Genomic DNA, 21,208 nt, shown 5'->3' on the forward strand with positions numbered 1-21,208 from the left:
CAGCCAGCTCCAAGCCCCTGCCATGGGCAGGGACACCTCCAACCAGCACAGGCTGCTCAAGGCCTCATCCAGCCTGGTCCTGAACCCCTCCAGGCAGGAGGCAGCCACAGCCTCCCTGGGCAGCCTGTGCCAGAGCCTCCCCAGCCTCCCTCCCAACAGTTTCTTCCTGTGTTAGACTTGTGCTGAAAGCTGCTTCTGCAGGGGTGTGTGGCAGGCTGCAGAGAGGGCTGGCAGGGAGCAGAGAGTGCTTGCTGTGTTTTGTGATTACCTTTTTCTCTCAGCCTCAAGATGCTTTTAAGGCTTAGAAAACTGAGCTGAGATGGCTGTGTCATTTCCCAAAGTGCCTCAGCACTGCTCAGTGTCCTGCTCCCTCTGAGAGCTCTAAGTGCCTAGCCAGCCTGTTCCTCTGCCTCCCCACCCTCCTTGTGCCTCCTGATGTCCAACCTGAATCTCCCCTGCTCCAGTTTCAAGCCCTTGCCCCTTTGTCCTGTCATTACAAGCCTTGGAGCTGTGCCTGCTCACTGCAGGGGGGGGGGATGGTTGGACAAAACGACCTCTGAGGGTCCCTTCCAACCCAATTCAATCTATGCAGCTGTGACAAATGGGCAGCCAAACCCAGGCTGGAATTCTGTGTCCTGAATGCTTGTGCCTAGTCCCAGGGCACCAAAAGCCCAACTGCAGCTAGGAGGATGGAACCTTTCTCATCAGTCAGCCAGGAGGCTGTCCTCCAGGCACAGGTAGAGAGCATCACAGCTCCTTCATTTCACAGAGACATTCCCTGGCAGCTCCTGAACAGGCTGGGACTTGGTGCTCAGGGGATTCCTGCTCACTTTATCCTTGCCCTGCTGCTGCTGCTGGGGGTGAATCACAGCAGCTGAGCTGCCAGGGAGAGCTGAGAGGAGGGCAGCTGTGCTCCTGGGCTGCTCTCCCTTGTTCTCACTTTTGTACCTGAAGTCAGATGCTGGAGGGCAGGGTTTGCCTGCCTTGCCTTGTCACAGTGATCTTGAAGGTTTCTTCCAACCTCTGCCCTTCCCTTCCCTGCCCTGCCCTGCCCTGGAATGACACAGAGAAGCCTGCCCCACCAACCTGAGCTCCTCCTATGCCCAGGTGACTGCCTGGGGGCTGTGGGGCAGGCTGTGGATGTGGTCTGCCTGGACCTCAGCAAGGCCTTGGACACCATCCCCCACAGCAAACTCCTGGCCAAGCTGTCAGCCCCTGGCTGGGACAGCAGCTCTCTGAGCTGGGTTAGGAACTGGCTGGAGGCTGAGCCCAGAGAGTGGTGGTGAATGGTGCCACAGCCAGCTGGCAGCCAGGCACCAGTGGTGTGCCCCAGGGAGCAGTGCTGGGCCCTGTGCTCTTTAACATCTTCATTGATGATCTGGAGGAGGGCATTGAGTCCATCAGCAGTAAATGTGCAGCTGACAGCAAGCTGGGGGCAGGAGTTGATCTGCTGGAGGGTAGAGAGGCTCTGCAGAGGGACCTTGCCAGGCTGGACAGATGGGCAGAGGCCAACAGGATGGCATTCAACAAGTCCAAGTGCCAGGGGCTGCACTTTGGCCACAGCAACCCCAGGCAGAGCTACAGGCTGGGGGCAGAGTGGCTGAGAGCTGCCAAACAGAGAGGGACCTGGGGGTGCTGATTGACAGCTGCCTGAACATGAGCCTGCAGTGTGCCCAGGGGGCCAAGAAGGCCAATGGCATCCTGGCCTGCATCAGGAACAGTGTGGCCAGCAGGAGCAGGGAGGTCATTGTGCCCTGTGCTCAGCACTGCTGAGGCCACACCTTGAGTCCTGTGTCCAGTTCTGGGCTCCTCAGGTTAGGAAGGAGGTTGAGCTGCTGGAAGGTGTCCAGAGAAGGGCAAGAAAGCTGGGGAGGGGTCTGGAGCACAGCCCTGTGAGGAGAGGTTCTCCTACCCCTCTGCTCTGTCCCAGTGAGGCCACATCTGCAGTGCTGGGTCCAGTTCTAGGAGCTGGCTTAGCTTTAAGATCTCTTCCAAGCCTCAAGCACTCTGTCAGTGTATGGAGTGCTGCTTTGGTTCATTTGCCATGAGTAAGGAAGGTTGGACAGAGAGGAACCTCAGGGAGTTTCACAAGGGTCAGTGCAGAGCCCTGTACCTGGTGAGGAGCAACCTCCTGCAGCAGGAGAGGGGAGGGGAACCTGCTGGGGAGCAGCTCTGAGGAGAAGGAGCTGGGAGTGCTGCTGGGGAGCAAGCTGGGGAGCTCCCCATGAGCCAGCAGTGTGCCCTCATGGCCAGGAAGGCCAATGGCATCCTGGGGGGCATGGAGAAGAGTGTGGCCAGGAAGGCAAGAGAGGTTTGCCTCCCCCTCTACTCTGCCCTGGTGAGGCCTCAGCTGGAGCACTGAGAACAGTCCTGGGCTCCCCAGTTCCAGAGGGACAGAGACCTGCTGGAGGGAGCCCAGGGGAGGCTGCAGAGCTGCTGAGGGGCCTGGAGCAGCTCTGGGAGCAGCAAAGGCTGAGAGCCCTGGGGCTGAGAGCCTGCAGCAGAGCAGCCCCAGAGGGCAGCTGAGCAATGCTCAGCAAGAGCTAAAGGAGCTGTGGGGGGCAAGAGGCTGGGGCCAGGCTCTGCCCAGTGGTGCCCAGGGACAGCACAAGGGACAGCAAGGGGCACAGAGTGGCAGCCAGGAGGTTGGAGCTGAGCAGGAGGAGAAAGTTGTTTGGTGTGAGGCTGCTGGAGGCCTGGAGCAGGCTGCCCAGAGAGGTTGTGGAGTCTCCTGCTGTGGAGAGCTTCCAACCCCCCCTGGGCATTGTGCTGCTGGGCAAGCTGCTGGGGGTGCCCTGCTGGGGCAGGGGTTGGACTGGGTGAGCTCCAGAGGTCCCTTCCAACCCCCCTGGGCATTTTGCTCCTGGGCAAGCTGCTGGGGGTGCCCTGCTGGGGCAGGGACTGGGCTGGATGGTCTCCAGAGGTCTCTTCCATGCTGGGGCTCTGGGAAATATGGCTCCTTTCTCTGGAATGCTTCAGCTGCATGAGTTCCTTGAGGACAGAGCTGGGTGGCACCAGCCAGCACTGTCCTGTTCCCCACGGTGCTGCATCTCTCTTCCAGCTGCTGCAATTTCTTCTTTGGGTCATGAGCTTTCCAGCCTCAGCTCTGATCATCTTTGCTTTGGAGCAATCCCTGGTGCAGCATTGTCACAAATGATCTCTGTGCCAATGTCTGACAGGCAGGGCAAGGGGGAGCATATTTGGCTGGCTGTGTTGGATTGGCGAGCTGGTGAAGCTCATCACTCCTGCCCTTCCTTAGCCAAGAGGAGGCTGCAGCCTTCTGATGCCATGCAGCCCAACAAAAGGAGATGGGTTTGTGTCAAGGGAAAGGGAGAAGGTGCAGTCCCTCTCTCTTTCTGCTCTGGTGCTCCAGGAGATGGGGAGAAGAGAAATGTGATCCCTGAGGATCTCTGCAGAGAGCAAGGAGAGAATAGAGAGAGGAGGCAAAAATCATCCCCAGGATGCCATGCCTGGGGGGATTCCAGACCCAACTGAGTTTGGATACCTCAGGCTTAAAGCTGTCTGCTGTTAGGAGGCACTGGAGATGAGGCTGTCTGCAGGCAGCACCCTGTGGGCTCCTCCAAGAGCCTGGGGAGTGTGTGTGGTGTGTTGGCAGTGAGCAGCCAAGGTTTTACACCAAAGAGGCTTCTTTAAGAGTCACTTTTGCAACAGCAGTGCCAGAATTCACAACTCTCTCCCTTGCTGGTAGAAGCATTTTGTCCATGGTTCCCCACATCCCCTTCAGCTGGAAACAGTCCAGTGAATTATTCAGCAAGCCCAAGTGCCAGGAGCTGCACTTTGGCCACAACAACCCCAGGCAGAGCTGGGGGCAGAGTGGCTGAGAGCTGCCAAACAGAGAGAGACCTGGGGGTGCTGATTGACAGCTGCCTGAACATGAGCCAGCAGTGTGCCCAGGGGAACAAGAAGGCCAATGGCATCCTGGCCTGCATCAGGAGCAGTGTGGCCAGCAGGAGCAGGGAGGTCATTGTGCCCTGTGCTCAGCACTGCTTAGGCCACACCTTGAGTCCTGTGTCCAGTTCTGGGCTCCTCAGGTTAGGAAGGAGGTTGAGCTGCTGGAAGGTGTCCAGAGAAGGGCAAGAAAGCTGGGGAGGGGTCTGGAGCACAGCCCTGTGAGGAGAGGCTGAGGGAGCTGGGGTTGCTTAGCCTGCAGAAGAGGAGGCTCAGGGGAGACCTTCTTGCTCTCTGCAACTCCCTGAAGGGAGGTTGGAGCCAGGTGGGGGTTGGGCTCTTCTCCCAGGCACCCAGCCCCAGAACAAGAGGACACAGTCTCCAGCTGTGCCAGGGGAGGTTTAGGCTGGAGGGGAGGAGAAAGTTCTTCCCAGAGAGAGTTGTTAGCCATTGGGATGTGCTGCCCAGGGAGGTGGTGGAGTCCCCATCCCTGGAGGTGTTCAAGAGGGGATTGGATGTGGCACTTGGTGCCACAGTTGAGTTGTCATGAGGTGTTGGATGATAGGTTGGACTTGATCTCTGAGGTCTTTTCCAACCTCATTGATTCTGTGATTGTGTGAATAATGCTGGATGGAAAGGTTTCACCAGGGCCTGCAGAATAGAGCAGAATTAACCACCTTGGAATAGACCTTTGAGATCACTGAGTCCAACCTCTCACCCAGCACCAGCTGATCAACTCAACCATGGTAATGGCACCAAGTGCCTCAGCCAGGCTCTTCCTCAACACCTCCAGGGATGGGGACTCCACCACCTCCCTGGGCAGCACACTCCCATGGCCCTGGTTTGAAGCCTGCTGCAGCCTGGAGCCTGCCCTCTGCCAGCACTTGTTTCACATTTGTTTTCTGAGAAGCCAGCTCTTGGTGAGGAGCCTCCAGGCATCGAGGGGGGTGAGGAGGTGATGATGGTCTGGCTGTGGAGAGTGTGCTGGTGCTGCTGCAGCATCCCTGTGGCTTCAAAACGTGCTCCCAGGTGGGACCTGCTGCCAGGTGCTGCCACTTCGAGCTCCTCTCCAGCTGCAAGGGCAAGGCCTGGGGCTTTGCCTTGCCCAGATCTTTCAGGATCCAGGTCTGGAGTGTTCATCACTCCTTTCAGTTCCCTGACTGTCCCCCTGAGCTGGCTCAGACCTGCTCTTAATCCTCAGTCTTGGCCAAGGCTGAATCTTGGCTCTCCATGGGCAGGGTGGGGCTTGGAAAGGGGAGTGTGGGGACCTGTGGAGTGGAGCCTCAGAGGGGTCTGTGCTCAGGGGAGGCCGTGAGCTAGGAGTGCCTTCCCTCCCAGGAGACAGAGTGCCCTGTGAGCTGCCTTCAGAGCCTGGTCATTGGTTTCATCTGCTCTCTTTGACCTTGCCCTTACCCCCACTGCCCTTTGGCTGGCTGGGTTGCACTTGGGCTGCTGTTTGCTTCTTCCCCCTGGCACCTGAGCTTGCCTCAGCAGCAGCAGGAGTGGCTGCTGAAGAGCAGTGGCTCCTGAAGCCTTTGTGCCAGGCTTCTCAAGGCACTATCAGTGGTCCTAGGCTGACTGGATGTGTTTGGGTGCCAGCCCTGGCTCTGCATTTCAAGCAATGCTTCTGAGGTTCTGATACCCACAGGAAAGCAAACCCCAAATCAGCTGAGCATCTTCCCAGGATGTTAGTTCAGAGTATTAAAGAAAGGATTGAGCTCAGTGGTATTAAATAAAGCCTTTGCATTTATCTAGCCAAAGAATTTTTTTCAGTGCTTGCTTCCACCCAGGAGAGGCAGAATTTAATACAAGCCCCAAGGAAAGGATGGGGCCAGGATCACTTTGGTTTGACCTCACATCTCCAATCTCTGCTGCTTTAGCTTGGGCTGGGCACACTAAACACACACTAAACACACACTAAACACACACTAAACACACACTAAACACACACTAAACACACACTAAACACACACTAAACACACACTAAACACACACTAAACACACACTAAACACACACTAAACACACACTAAACACACACTAAACACACACTAAACACACACTAAACACACACTAAACACACACTAAACACACACTAAACACACAAGCAGAAGCTCAGAGGCTTCATTTTTTTGTTGAAAGGGAACTTCTGGAGCAGTTTGAAAGGTCCACAGAGTGATTGATGTCAAGGAAGCCTGAAGCTGCCTGGGCTTTGAGCTTGTTGTCTGCAGCAGTGTGAGTTAACCTCAGGGAGCAGCCACCAGCCAGAGCAAGGAGCTGGCAGAGCATCAGGGTGGTGACAGCAAAGGGATCTTGGGTTTGCTGCCCTTTGAAAGTGTAAGGAGGAAAGCTGAAGGCAGAACTTTTGTGGTCAATATCCTGCTGGAGCCAGTGTGGTTTGTACAGTTCTGAGAGGTTCATGGAATGGGTTGGGATGGAAGGGAGCTCAAAGCTCAGCCAGCTCCAAGCCCCTGCCCTGGGCAGGGACACCTCCCACCAGCCCAGCTTGCTCAAGGCCTCATCCAGCCTGGCCCTGAACCCCTCCAGGCAGGAGGCAGCCACAGCCTCCCTGGGCAGCCTGTGCCAGAGTCTCCCCAGCCTCACTCTCAACAATTTCTTCCTCCTCTCCACTCTCAGTCTCCTCTCTCCCAGCTCAAAGCCATTGTTCCTCAGCCCTTGTCCAGAGTCCCTCCCCAGCTCTCCTGGAGCCCTTCAGGCACTGCAAGGCTGCTCTGAGGTCTCCCTGCAGCCTTCTCTTCTCCAGGCTGCACAGCCCCAGCTCTCCCAGCCTGGCCCCACAGGGGAGGTTCTGCAGCCTCTGCTCACCTTGGAGGCCTCCTCTGGAGCCTCTCCAGCAGCTCCAGGTCCTCCTTGTGCTGGGGGCCCCAGAGCTGGAGGCAGTGCTGCAGGTGGGGGCTGAGCAGAGCAGAGCAGAGGGGCAGAATCCCCTCCCTGTGCTGCTGCTCTCCCTGCTCTGGCTGCAGCTCAGCACTCAGCTGGCTCTGGGCTGCCAGGGACCAGTGCTGGCTCCTGGGGAGTTTGTCACCAGCTGACACCCCCAAGGCCTTCTTCTCCAGGCTGTTCTTGGGCCATTCCTCAGCCAGCCAGGATCTGTGCCCCCCAATGGCTGCTTCCACTCCTCTGGTTTTCTGGTAGATGAGAAAAAAATAAGCTCATAAACCAAAGGGATTAAAACTCCTGAGAAGGGAAGAAGCCAGCTCAGGCATGTTGCCTGCAGAGCCACTTGATTAGGGGGGCAGTGGAGCTGCTCCTCAGCTGCAGGCAGTAGCCCAGGATTGATTTCTGGGTTCTGTGCCTGGTCAGTTGTGTCTCTGTGTTGAGATCTCCATCCTAAAGTGCTGAAGGATTTACAGCACAGGAGTTTAAAGTTGTGGAGGTCTCTAAGGCTATAACTCAAGCTGGATGAAGTGATATATAAGGCAGGAGAAACAAGGCAGGAGCTAGAAAAAAACTCCTCTGAGCTTAATTGTCCTGCAGTTGTAGTTGGTTGTGCTGCTTTTGCCCCTTGAAAGTGGAATTCTGCTTGCTGGGAAAAGCTGGGAAGGAAATTAAGGACTCAGAGTCTCACAGTATCATCAAGGTTGGAAGAGACCTCAAAGATCACCAAGTCCAAGCTGTCACCACAGACCTCATGACTAAACCATGGCACCAAGTGCCACATCCAATCCCCTCTTGAACACCTCCAGGGATGGGGACTCCACCACCTCCCTGGGCAGCACATCCCAATGACCAATGACTCGCTTGGTGAAGAACTTTCTCCTCCCCTCCAGCCTAAACCTCCCCTGGCACAGCTGGAAAGTGTGTCCTCTTGTTCTGGTGCTGGGTGCCTGGGAGAAGAGCCCAACCCCCACCTGGCTCCAACCTCCCTGCAGGGAGTTGGAGAGAGCAAGAAGGTCTCCCCTGAGCCTCCTCTTCTCCAGGCTAAGCAACCCCAGCTCCCTCAGCCTCTCCTCACAGGGCTGTGCTCCAGACCCCTCCCCAGCTTTGTTGCCCTTCTCTGGACACCTTCAAGTCTCTCAATGTCCTTCTTAAACTGAGGAGCCCAGAACTGGACACAGGACTCCAGGTGTGGCCTAACCAGTGCTGAGCACAGGGCACAATGACCTCCCTGCTCCTGCTGGCCACACTCTTCCTGATGCAGGCCAGGATGCCCTTGGCCTTCTTGTTCCCCTGGGCACACTGCTGGCTCCTGTTCAGGCAGCTGTCAACCAGCACCCCCAGGTCCCTCTGTGCCTGGCTGCTCTCAGCCACTCTGACCCCAGCCTGTAGCTCTGCCTGGGATTGCTGTGGCCAAAGTGCAGAACCTGGCACTTGGATTTGTTGAATGCCATCCTGTTGGCCTCTGCCCATCTGTCCAGCCTGGCAAGGTCCCTCTGCAGAGCCCTTCTGCCCTCTAACTGACCAACATCTGCCCCCAGCTTGCTGTCATCTGCAAATTTACTGCTGATGGACTCAATGCCCTCCTCCAGATCATCAGTGAAGATGTTAAAGAGCACAGGGCCCAGCACTGCTCCCTGGGGCACACCACTGGTGCCTGGCTGCCAGCTGGCTGTGGCACCATTCACCACCACTCTCTGGGCTCAGCCTCCAGCCAGTTCCTAACCCAGCTCAGAGAGCTGCTGTCCCAGCCAGGGGCTGACAGCTTGGCCAGGAGTTTGCTGTGGGGGATGGTGTCCAAGGCCTTGCTGAGGTCCAGGCAGACCACATCCACAGCCTGCCCCACAGCCCCCAGGCAGTCACCTGGGCAGTGAAGGAGCTCAGGTTGGAGAGGCAGGACCTGCCCTTCCTAAATCCATGCTGGCTGGGCCTGAGCCCTTGGCCATCCTTCAGGTGCAGTTATTGCCCCCAGGATAATCTGCTCCATCACTTTCCCTGGCACTGAGGTCACGCTGCCAGGCCTGGAGTTTCCTCATTTGTCCTGGTGAGGCCCTTGATTCATCAAGAGTCATACAACTGGGTTGGTTGGAAAAGCCCTTTGAGGTCTCCAAGTCCAATCACTCTCTAACTCTGTCAAGGCTGGGAAGCTAAAGGTCCCTCAGCACCACAGCTCTGCCTTGAATGGGCTGGGGAAAGCCTCCTGAGGTTCAGTAAGGCAAAGTGCAAGGTCCTGCACCTAAATTAGGGCAACCAAACCTTGATAGCAATCCATGCTGGGGGTGAGGAGATTGAGAGCAGCCCTGCAGGGAAGGACCTGGGGGTGCTGCTGGGGAAGAAGCTGCCAGGAGCCAGCAATGGGCACTGGCAGCACAGAAGGCCAAGGGCAGCCTGGGCTGCAGCCAAAGCAGTGTGGCCAGAGATGGAGAGAGGGGATCCTGCCCCTCTGCTCTGCTCTGGGGAGACCTCCAGATATGGAACCCCCAATGCAAAGACATGGCCATGATGGAGAGGGTCCAGAGGAGGCCAGAAAGATGCTCAGAGGGCTGGAGAACCTCTGCTGTGGGGACAGACTGAGGGAGTTGGGGCTGTTCAGTCTGGAGAAGAGAAGGCTCTGGGGAGACCTCAGAGCTGCATTTCGATATCTGAAAGGGACCTCCAGGCAGGCTGGGGAGAGACTGCTCAGGAGGGGCTGTGGGGATAGGCCAAGGGGCAAGGGTTTGGAACTGGAGCAGGGCAGAGTTAGGCTGGCCATCAGGAGGGAGTTCTGCCCAGGGAGGCTGGGGAGACTCTGGCACAGGCTGCCCAGGGAGGTGGTTGAGGCTCCATCCCTGGAGCCATTCGAGCTCAGCCTGGCTGTGTCCCTGGGCAGCCTGGTCTGGCTGGAGCTGTCCCTGCTGCCTGCAGGGGGGTTGCACAAGATGCCCTCTGAGGCTCCCTTCCAAGCTGTGAACCTCTGACAGCAGCTTCTGTGTCGTGCAAGCTCTGTGCCAGCTGCAGCCTTTCTGTCTGGAGCAGCAGAAGTGTTCAGAAGTGGGCAGGGACACAGCAGGGCAACCAGTGGTGCCTGGGCTTCCTTCTCTTCTCACTTGAAAGATCTGCTGCTGCTCCACTTGAACTGTTTCATTTAGGTGACAGAATGATCGGGGTGGTTGTTTCCCTCCCCAGCACCTCTCCTGGCTTGGGAGTGTGCTGAGATGGGAAGGCATGGCCTGGTTTCTTCTCTCCCATCTAATTAGCCTCTCTCATTCCTTCAGCAATTAGAACACGTGGCCTTCACTTAGGTATTTGGTTTTTCCCCTCCCCAAGTAGGAGCTGGGAGTGCTGAGCAGCCACTTCTGCTCTCCTGCTGCCTCCCTGCTTGGATCAAACCTGTGTCATCCTCTCCACTTGAAGCAGGTGTTTGAAGTTCTCTCTGTTGGATGGCTCTGAGTGGAAGGCAAGGAAAGCCCCCTGGGAAAACAATCCTCAAAGGCCCTGTAGGCCTTTGTGAAAGAGTTAAATCACTCTCTGATCTCCCTGCTGTTGGATCTCTAAGTGTCTCGTCTTTGAGGATTAGGCTGAAGGCCTGATTGTCCATTCCTGATGGCTTCCATCGGTCCAGCTGCACTAATCCTGCCCTCATAACGATGGCAACGGCTGCACTGCCACAAAAGCCTCTTGAAGTCCTCCTTCCAAGAGTCTCCACTTAAAAGCTTTCCCTTCAAAGGCTTTCAGCCAGCCCATAATTGGGGTGATGAAGGGTGAGGAGCATGGGCAGAGCTGAGCAGAGCCATAGCACTTGAGAGATCACTTGCTGTCAAGTCCTGTGCTCTCCTGGAAGAGGGGAAGTGTCACCAAGCCAGCTCTTCACTAGGACCTGCTGGCAGCAAGCTGGCAGGGTGGAGGTTCCCTGGAGCTTTGCATGGGAATGGAGTCACAGAGTCACAGAACTGCAGGGGGTGGAAGGCACCTTCTGGAGAGCATCAAGTTCAAACCCCCTGCCAAGGCAGGCTCACCTAGATGAGGTCACACAGGAGCACATCCAGGTGGGTTTTGAGTGTCCCCAGAGATGGAAACTCCACCAACCTCTCTGGGGAGTGTGCCCCAGGGCTCTGGCACCCTCATGAAGATGGAACTTCTTGTAAGGATAGAATTAACCAGGTTGGAAAAGAGCTTCAAGATCATCAAGTCCAACCTCTCACCCAACACCATCTCATGTCCCAGTTTGTGCCCATTACCCCTTGTCCTGTCACTGGGCACCACTGACAGCAGGGTGGTCTAACATCAGCACCTGCCAAGGGCCCTGGGGGCTGTCAGAAGACTTCTTGGGTAGTGCAGAAGTTGCAGGAATTTATATGTGAGTCTTAGAATGAAGTGAAGGGACTGAAGTCTCCTTCTCTGGAGACAGTCAAACCCCTCCTGGATGTGCTCCTGTGTGACCTGCTCTAGATGAGCCTCCTCTGACAGGGGTGTTGGGCTTGGATGATCCTCTGAGGTCCCTGCCATAGAACCACAGAGCTGGCAGGGCTGGAAGGGAGCTCAAGGCTCAGCCAGCCCCAACCCCCTGCCATGGGCAGGGACACCTCACACCACAGCAGGTTGCTCACAGCCACCTCCAGCCTGGCTGCAAACACCTCCAGGCAGGAGGCTTCCACCACCTCCCTGGGCAGCCTGGGCCAGGCTCTCACCACCCTCCTGGCCAACAACTTCTTCCTCACAGCCAATCTCAAGCTCCCCACTTCTAGTTCTGCTCCATCACCCCCAGTCCTATCCCTCCCTGACACCCTCCAAAGTCCCTCCCCAGCTTGCTTGGAGCCCCCTGCAGCTCCTGGAAGGCCACCAGAAGGTCTCCTGGGAGCCTTCTCCTCTCCAGCCTGCACAACCCCAACTCTCTCAGGCTGTCTGCAGAGCAGAGCAGCTCCAGCCCTCTGCTCCTCCTCCTGGCCCTGCTCTGGACACCTTCCAGCCCCTCCAGAGCCTTCCTGGCACAGAGGCTCCAGAGCTGGCCCCAGAGCTCCAGGTGGGGGTCTCAGCAGAGCTGAATAAAGGGGCAGAATCCTCTCCCTTCTGACCAGTCCCTCCCCAACATTCCTGTAGGTCCCCTTCAGACAGAGAATACAACTCTAAGGTTTCCCTGGAGCCTTCTCTTCTGCAGGCTGAGCAGCCCCAACTCTTGGAGCCTGTCTTTGCAGGTGAGGTGCTGAGAGAGAGCTGGGACTATTCAGCATGGAGAAGAGGAAGGTCATGGGGACCTTATCAATGTATGTAGATAGCTGAAGGGAGGGGGTGAAGGAAGTTGGAGGCAGACTCTTTCCGGTGGTGACCAGAGGCACAACCTGGAAGATGTTCTGGCTGAACATGGATGAAAACTGATTTCCTCTGAGGGTGGTGGAGCCACTGGAGCAGGTTTCCCAGAGGGGTTGTAGACTCTCCATTCCTGGGGATCTTTAAAAGCTCTCTGGGCAGCTGTCTCTTGGTGACACTGCCTGAGCAGGATGGTTGGATCTCATAGAATCACAGGACATCAGAGGTCAGAAGGGACCTCCAGAGATCCTCCAGTCCAACCCCCCTGCCAGAGCAGGGTCACCCAGGGCAGTCTGCACAGGAAGGCATCCAGGAGGCTTTTGAAAGCCTCAACAGAAAGAGAACTCCACAACCTCTCTGGGCAGCCTGCTCCTGGGCTCAGCACTCACACACTCAAGCTGTGCCAGGGGAAGTTTAGGCTGGAGGTGAGGAGAAAGTTCTTCCCAGAGAGAGTTGTTAGCCATTGGGATGTGCTGCCCAGGGAGGTGGTGGAGTCCCCATCCCTGGAGGTGTTTAGGAAGAGCCTGGATGTGGCACTTGGTGCCATGGTTGAGTTGATCAGATGGTGCTGGGTGAGAGGTTGGACTTGATGATCTCTGAGGTCTCTTCCAACCTTGGTGATACTGTGAGACTGTTAGAAGGGTTCAGGTTATGCAGAGAAGCTTCTGATGCTGCCCTGCTCCAATGAGATGCCTGAATGTGGGCCTGAGGGCAAAGCCACTGTGTGAGATGTTCAGCAGTGCCCATGGCAGAGGGAGCTGGAGTCCCACTGAGATTGAGGAGCTTGGTCCCATCAGCTGGAGAATGTGATCTCTCCTCCATAGAAACCCAAACTGCTTTGGGCTGGAAGGGACCTCTCAGGCTCCCCCAGCCCAGCCCCCTGCAGCCCCCAGGGACAGCCCCAAGCAGAGCAGGCTGCTCCCAGCCCCACACAACCTGCCCTGCACTGCTGCCAGCCATGGGGCAGCTCCACCTCTCTGGCAGCCTGGGCCAGGCTCTCCCCATCCTCAGCACCAAACATTTCTCCTTCTCTCCACTCTCCATCTCCCTCTTGCAGTTCCAACCATCCCCCCTTGGCCTGGCCCAACAGGCCCTGCTCCAACCTCTGTCCCCAGCTCTCTGCTCAGCCCTTGGAGCACTGCAAGGCCACCAGAAGGTCTCCTGCAGCCTTCTCCTCTGCAGGCTGCCCAAGGCCAACTCTCTCAGCCTGGCCTCCCAGCAGAGGGCTTCCAGCCCTGCCAGCACTGCTGTGGCCTCCTCTGGCCCTGCTCCAGCAGCTCCCTGGCTGTGCTGAGGGCTCCAGAGCTGCTCCATGCTCTCTGTCCCTGCTGCTGCCCACAGGTGTTGCCATGCTGGGGACTTCATGAGTCAGGCTCTGGGGTTTGTGCACTGCCACGTTCCTCTCCCCCTGCTGCAGCCTGGGACCACCTCTCCAGGTTCTCCTCTGCCAGCTGTCATTCCAGTGCCTGTAGCCCAGCCAGAGAGGGGATCCCTTCCTGCTTCCCAGGAGACACAACCAGAGGGGTTTGCTGTCCATGTCTGCTGGGGAAGATGTCCTTCTGACACAGGGCTTCCTCTCTTGCAGGTTCCTGCTTTGCTGCTTGGGGAGAAGCAAATCTCTCAGCTGGGCTCACAGCAGGTGGTCTGAGCTTCCCCTCCTGCCTCAGGTAGGTGAATGCCTCTGATTGATTGATTGATTGATTGATGGATTGCTCTCAAAGGAAGTTCTGAGCAGATAGTTGCATTGAACTGGGTGGTAAAGAAGGGGAGAGAAGGCAACCTGCAGAGGCTCCTGAGATTAATGCAGTGCAGCAGGCTGGGAGCAGAGATGCTGCTGGCTGGGGCTGGGGTCTCCTGGCCTGGGAAGGCTGGGGCTGGGGTCTCCTGCTGCTGGGGCTGGGGTCTCCTGGTGTGGGCAGGCTGGGGCTGGGGTCTCCTGCTCTGGGCAGGCTGGGGCTGGGGTCTCCTGGCCTGGGCAGGCTGCTGCTGGGGCTGGGGTCTCCTGGTGTGGGCAGGCTGCTGCTGGGGCTGGGGTCTCCTGGTGTGGGCAGGCTGGGGCTGGGGCTGGGGTCTCCTGGTGTGGGCAGGCTGGGGCTGGGGCTGGGGTCTCCTGCTCTGGGCAGGCTGCTGCTGGGGCTGGGGTCTCCTGCTCTGGGCAGGCTGCTGCTGGGGCTGGGGTCTCCTGGTGTGGGCTGTCTGCTGCTGGGGCTGGGGTCTCCTGCTCTGGGCAGGCTGCTGCTGGGGCTGGGGTCTCCTGCTCTGGGCAGGCTGCTGCTGGGGCTGGGGTCTCCTGCTCTGGGCAGGCTGCTGCTGGGGCTGGGGTCTCCTGGCCTGGGCAGGCTGCTGCTGGGGCTGGGGTCTCCTGGTGTGGGCAGGCTGCTGCTGGGGCTGGGGTCTCCTGGTGTGGGCAGGCTGGGGCTGGGGCTGGGGTCTCCTGGCCTGGGCAGGCTGCTGCTGGGGCTGGGGTCTCCTGGTGTGGGCAGGCTGCTGCTGGGGCTGGGGTCTCCTGGTGTGGGCAGGCTGCTGCTGGGGCTGGGGTCTCCTGGCCTGGGCAGGCTGCTGCTGGGGCTGGGGTCTCCTGGTGTGGGCAGGCTGCTGCTGGGGCTGGGGTCTCCTGGTGTGTCCAGGACCCTCTCCAGCAGTTTGAGGTTGCAGATTTGTTTTGTCTTCTCAGTTTCCCTCTCCAAGCTTGAGCAACCTTCCCTGCCTGGTTTTATTTGGGGAGTGAGTCTGTGAAGGGGCTGAGGCCAAGGAGCTGCAGCAAGCACAGGCTGCTAGCAGCTGCCCTGACCCAGTTTCCTGCCTTGCCTGTGAGGATGGTGTTGCTTTGGGGTGCTGATATATTTAACTCAGGCAGAGCTTCCAGTGGCAAGGACTGGAGGAGAGCAGGAGGCTTCTTCATGTGCTGCACTTTAGAGGACCCAGCTCTTAGGGCCCTGCTTGCTCCCTCAGCCCTACAGCACTGCCCTGTGGAGCATGCAGGGTGGAGCAAGAACCAACCCAAATCTGTTTCTCTGCTGGCAGTGCTGATACTGAGTCTGCTGAGGTGGTTATCACACATTAAGGGCTGAGCTTTCCCTCCCCACACCCCCAGTCTGTGGTTGAAGGGTTCCTGGTGAATCATGAATGAGTGCTGAGGATATCTGCTTGGGCTGGCAGGGAGTGACTGTGGCTATGGACACTGTGAGGGTTTGTGCTTCCAGTGATGCACCAGGAGTGAGTTTCACCTCTGGAGTTGGTGTCTCAGCTGCAGTGTCACTGGGAGCTGACACACAGCCCTGAAATAGAATAGACTGCAGAATTAAGCAGGTTGGAAAAGACCTCAGAGATCATCAAGTCCAACCTCTCACCCAGCACCATCTGATCAACTCAACCATGGCACCAAGTGCCTCAGCCAGGCTCTGCCTAAACACCTCCAGGGATGGGGACTCCACCACCTCCCTGGGCAGCACATTCCCATGGCCAATCTCTCTTGATGGGAAGAATTTCTTCCTCACCTCCAGCCTAAACCTCCCCTGGCACAGCTTGAGACTGTGTCCTCTTGTTCTGGTGCTGGCTGCCTGGGAGAAGAGCCCAACCCCCACCTGGCTACAGCCTCCCTGCAGGGAGTTGCAGAGAGCAAGAAGGTCTCCCCTGAGCCTCCTCTTCTCCAGGCTAAGCAACCCCAGCTCCCTCAGCCTCTCCTCACAGGGCTGTGCTCCAGACCCCTCCCCAGCTTTCTTGCCCTTCTCTGGACACCTTCAAGTCTCTCAATGTCCTTCCTAACCTGAGGAGCCCAGAACTGGACACAGGACTCAAGGTGTGGCCTAACCACTGCAGTGTCCAGGGGCAGAATGACCTCCCTGCTCCTGCTGGCCACACTCTTCCTGATGCAGGCCAGGATGCCCTTGGCCTTCTTGGCTGCCTGGGCACACTGCAGGCTCATGTTCAGCCTACCATCAACCAGCACCCCCAGGTCCCTCTCTGCCTGGCTGCTCTCAGCCACTCTGACCTCAGCCTGTTGCACTGCCTGGGGTTGCTGTGCAGCACCTGGCACTTGGATGTGTTCAATCTCCTGCCCTTGGCCTCTGCCCATCTGTCCAGCCTGGCAAGGTCCCTCTGCAGAGCCTCTCTACCCTCCAGCAGATCAACTCCTGCCCCCAGCTTGCTGTCAGCTGCAAATTTACTGCTGATGGACTCAATGCCCTCCTCCAGATCATCAGTGAAGATGTTAAAGAGCACAGGGCCCAGCACTGCTCCCTGGGGCACACCACTGGTGCCTGGCTGCCAGCTGGCTGTGGCACCATTCACCATCACTCTCTGGGCTCAGCCTCCAGGCAGCCAGCACCAGAACAAGAGGACACAGTCTCAAGCTGTGCCAGGGGAGGTTTAGGCTGGAGGTGAGGAGAAAGTTCTTCCCAGAGAGAGTTGTTAGCCATTGGGATGTGCTGCCCAGGGAGGTGGTGGAGTCCCCATCCCTGGAGGTGTTCAAGAGGGGATTGGATGTGGCACTTGGTGCCATGGTTTAGTCATGAGCTCTGTGGTGACAGCTTGGACCTGATGATCCTTGAGGTGTCTTCCAACCTTGGTGATTCTGTGAGACTGTGAACTGCAGGGAGGAATGCAATCAATGGCAGCCCCAGAGCTATATCCTGTTATCTTGAGCAGCTCCTTTCTGCAGGGCTCTGACATTTTGTTTGAGCTATCTGCTGCAGGAGGGAGGTGTTGGCTTCTTCCCCTTGAGGAGGCTGAAATGCTAAGGAGGAAATTCAGGAGCTCCTTTCAGTTCATTCTTTTCTCTCCTGTGAAACATGAGCTCCCAGCCTGGAGCCTCAGCTCTGGGCTGCTGGCTGGGACAAAAAGCTGCTCAGGAGATTTAGGTTGGCTTGCAGGCTGCATCCCAGGGGCTGTGGTAAGCTGCTTATCCCCCCCCCTCAACCCCCCCAGACCACAAAGCAGTTCTAAGCCCTGCACAGCCTTCCTCTGACATGTGACATCACAGAGGCACAGAATGGTTTGGCTTGGAAAAGCCTTTGAAGAGCATCCAGCCCAGCCCCACCATGGACCCAGGTGCCATGGCCACAGGGCTCTGGAGCACCTCCAGCCATGGGGACTCCACCACCTCCCTGGGCAGCCTCTGCCAGGCCCTGACCACTCTGACACCAAAGACATTTTTCCTTCTCTCCAACCTGACCCTCTCCTGGCACAATTCCAGGCCAGTTCCTCTCCTTCCATCACCTGAGACTGGGGAGCAGAGCCCAACCCCCAGCTCATTGCAGCCTCCTCTCAGGGAGCTGCAGAGAGCAATGAGGTCTCCCTCAGCCTCCTTTTGTCCAAACTAAACAGCCCCAGCTCCCTCACAGTTGCTCCTCCCCAGCCCTCTGCTCCCTTCCCCAGCTTTGTAGCCCTTCACTGGACTTCTCTAGCCCCTCAATGTCCTTCTGGGAGGGAGGGAGGGAGCCCTAGCCAGGGCTTCTCCTCTCCAGGCTGCCCAATGCCACCTCTCTCAGCCTGGCCTCCCAGCAGAGGGCTTCCAGCCCTGCCAGCATTACTGTGGCCTCTTCCATTCCATTCCATTCCATTCCATTCCATTCCATTCCATTCCATTCCATTCCATTCCATTCCATTCCATTCCATTCCATTCCATTCCATTCCATTCCATTCCATTCCATTCTTCTTGAACACCTCCAGCCATGGGGACTCCACCACCTCCCTGGGCAGGCTGTGCCAATCCCTGACCACTCTGGCAGTAAGGGAAGTTTCCTAATCTCCAAGCTGACCAATTGGCCCTGGCACAACTTCAGGCCATTTCCTCTTTGTACCTGTCACCTGAGACCAGAGAGCAGAGCCCAACCCCCAGCTCCCTGCAGCCTCCTCTCAGGGAGCTGCAGAGAGCAATGAGCTCTCCCTCAGCCTCCTTTTCTCCAAACTAAACAGCTCCTGCTTCCAGCACTGCTGTGGCCACCCCGGGCCCTGCTCCAGCAGCTCCCTGGCTGTGCTGAGGGCTCCAGAGCTGCCCCAGCACTGCAGGGGGGGGTCTGAGCAGAGCACAGCAGAGAGGCAGAATCCCCTCCCTGCCCCTGCTGCTGGGGATCAGCCCAGGACAGGCTGGGGCTGGGCTGGCAGCACTCACTGTTGGCTCCTTTCCAGCTTTGCACCCCCAAGTCCTTCTCCACCTGCCTGTGTTCCAGCCTGGATTGATACCTGGGGGCTGTCCTGACCTTGTACTTGACCTTGTTGAGCTTCAAGAGCCCCCTGAGGGGCAGCAGTTGTCAGCAGTGCAGGCAGCACGCACTGCCTGCAGCCAGGGTGCCTTTGCTTGTGTTTGTTTTCAATCCAGACTGGTGTCAGCACTTCTGGTCAGGGTCAGCTGATTCCTTTGCAAACATGTTCAGTGCAGTCAGGCTGTCTTGTAGCAGCAGTGATAAAAAGATAAAGCCAGGCTCCTGAAAGCAGTGCTGACAATAGCAGCTTGGAGTGGATAAAGAGCCTGCATCCAGGAAGAGCCTCCTGTGGTTGGAGAGGCTGCTGCATGGAGCTGGCTGGAGGCTGAGCCCAGAGAGTGGTGGTGAATGGTGCCACAGCCAGCTGGCAGCCAGGCACCAGTGGTGTGCCCCAGGGAGCAGTGCTGGGCCCTGTGCTCTTTAACATCTTCATTGATGATCTGGAAGAGGGCATTGAGTCAGACATCAGCAAATCTGCAGCTGACACCAAGCTGGGGGCAGGAGTTGGTCAGTTAGAGGGCAGGAAGGGCTCTGCAGAGGGACCTGGGCAGGCTGGACAGATGGGCAGAGGCCAAGGGCAGGAGGTTGAACACATCCAAGTGCCAGGTGCTGCACATTGGCCACAACAACCCCAGGCAGTGCTACAGGCTGGGGTCAGAGTGGCTGAGAGCAGCCAGGCAGAGAGGGACCTGGGGGTGCTGGTTGATGGTAGGCTGAACAGGAGCCTGCAGTGTGCCCAGGTAGCCAAGAAGGCCAATGGCATCCTGGCCTGCATCAGGAAGAGTGTGGCCAGCAGGAGCAGGGAGGTCATTCTGCCCCTGTACACTGCACTGCTTAGGCCACACCTTGAGTCCTGTGTCCAGTTCTGGGCCCCTCAGGTTAGGAAGGAGGTTGAGCTGCTGGAAGGTGTCCAGAGAAGGGCAAGAAAGCTGGGGAGGGGTCTGGAGCACAGCCCTGTGAGGAGAGGCTGAGGGAGCTGGGGTTGCTTAGCCTGGGGAAGAGAAAGCTCAGGGGAGACCTTCTTGCTCTCTGCAACTCCCTGCAGGGAGGTTGGAGCCAGGTGGGGGTTGGGCTCTGCTCCCAGGCAGCCAGCACCAGAACAAGAGGACACAGTCTCAAGCTGTGCCAGGGGAGGTTTAGGCTGGAGGTTAGGAGGAAATTCTACACAGAGAGAGAGATTGGCCATGGGAATGTGCTGCCCAGGGAGGTGGTGGAGTCCCCATCCCTGGAGGTGTTCAGGAGGAGACTTGATAGGGTGCTTGGTGCCATGGGTTAGTTGATTAGGTGGTGTTGGATGGTAGGTTGGACTGGATGATCTTGAAGGTCTATTCTATTCTATCCTGTCCTATCCTATCCTGTCCTGTCCTATCCTATCGTATCCTAGGAGGAGGAGGTCAAAGTTCCCAGCTTGGCTAACTCCTGATTCCTGAAGTCTGGGGGCTCCTCTTCCAGGTGCTCAGCAGGCTGCATGTCTCTGGGGTACTGAAAAAGTCCTGACTCCTGCTGCTGCCTTCTCAGCAGCTGCAGAGGGAGGAAGAGGAAGAACCTTGTTCCTCCCCTCTTCAGCTGCCTGAGTGACTGACCAGAGCTCCTCTGCAGCTTTGAGGCAAGGGCTCTATGGGAAACACTTGGCTGCATGGATGCAGCCTGTGGAGTGCTAGAAGGGCAGCTGCTGTCTGAGCTGGCTTTGCCCTGCTTCTCTGGGCTAGGTACAAGGTGGTCTTTAAACTCCAGAAGTATGATTGAAGGAGGTGCTAATGGGTTTAATGTGTGTGGAACATGCCAGGGTGTGTGAGGTGAGGAGCTCTGCCTCTGTCTATCTCTCTTTCCCCTCAATGCAGTGAGTACTTTTTCTCCTCTGCTGCCTTCTATACAGGGAGAGGGTGGAGAGACACTGGAAGATGTAGCTGCCCCCTCCCTGGAGATGTCTGAGGCCAGGTTGGATGAGGCCCTGAGCAAGCTGGGCTGGTGGGAGGTGTCCCTGCCCATGGCAGGGGGCTGGAATCCCACACTCAATCACAGAATGTTAGGTTCTGGAAGGGACCTCTGGAGTCCAACCTCCCTTACCAGAGCAGGATCACCTAGGGCAGATCACACAGGAATGCATCCAGGTAGGTTTTGAATGTCCCTAGAGGCACAGACCCCACAACCTCTCTGGGCAGCCTGCTCCAGGTCTCCAGCACCCTCACAGTGAAAAAGTTTGATGTTTACCACTAGATGATGTCTAAGGTCCCTTCCAGCCCACTGCCTCCTGTGATTCATCACAGGCTGTGGCAGCAGTGACCTATGCAGCAGGTAAAGACTTGAACCTAAATGAGCAAAGCTGCAGGGGAAAGGGAATTTGATTGGAAAGTTTTGTCTGTATGAGCAGCCTAACATCTCCCTCCTCCTGGGCTTCTCCTCTTTTAGGTTAATTATATTGCTGTAATCCTCTGGGAGGACAGGAGAGCTGGAAGATGAACTCTTGAATCCACTTGGAGGCATTCATGCTCCTGTGGCTGCTTTGAGTAATTTCTGAGCATGCCAGGACCAACCATGGTTAGAGGTTGGCATCACTGCTGTACCTCCCTGCTTGCTTGAGGGAGCTCAGAGTGTCCCCAATGTACCATGGTTAGAGGTTGGCATCACTGCTGTACCTCCCTGCTTGCCTGAGGGAGCTCAGAGTGTCCCCAATGTACCATGGTCAGAGGTTGGCATCACTGCTGTACCTCCCTGCTTGCTTGAGGGAGCTCAGAGTGTCCCCAATGTCCTTCCCTGCTTGCCTGAGGGAGCTCAGAGTGTCCCCAATGTACCATGGTTAGAGGCTGGCATCACTGCTGTACCTCCCTGCTTGCTTGAGGGAGCTCAGAGTGTCCCCAATGTCCTTCCCTGCTTGCTTGAGGGAGCTCAGAGTGTCCCCAATGTACCATGGTTAGAG

General features: G+C 57.3%; 1 protein-coding gene across 3 annotated transcripts in view; it reads left to right on the forward strand.

The window, feature by feature from the left end:
• The window catches only part of TSPAN4 (tetraspanin 4), a 628,454-nt gene that overhangs the window by 223,732 nt on the left and 383,514 nt on the right, over positions 1–21,208 (forward strand). For all 3 annotated transcript variants that reach the window (XM_068147771.1, XM_068147773.1, XM_068147772.1), the window contains one exon: positions 13,674–13,755. The gene's annotated coding sequence lies outside the window, so the exon portion shown is untranslated. The remainder of the gene's footprint in view (positions 1–13,673; positions 13,756–21,208) is intronic.

This window comes from Melanerpes formicivorus, unplaced genomic scaffold (genome assembly GCF_026170545.1).
Source record: "Melanerpes formicivorus ecotype bairdi unplaced genomic scaffold, bMelFor1.0.p_v2 SCAF_16, whole genome shotgun sequence".
Taxonomy (NCBI): Eukaryota; Metazoa; Chordata; class Aves; order Piciformes; family Picidae; genus Melanerpes; species Melanerpes formicivorus.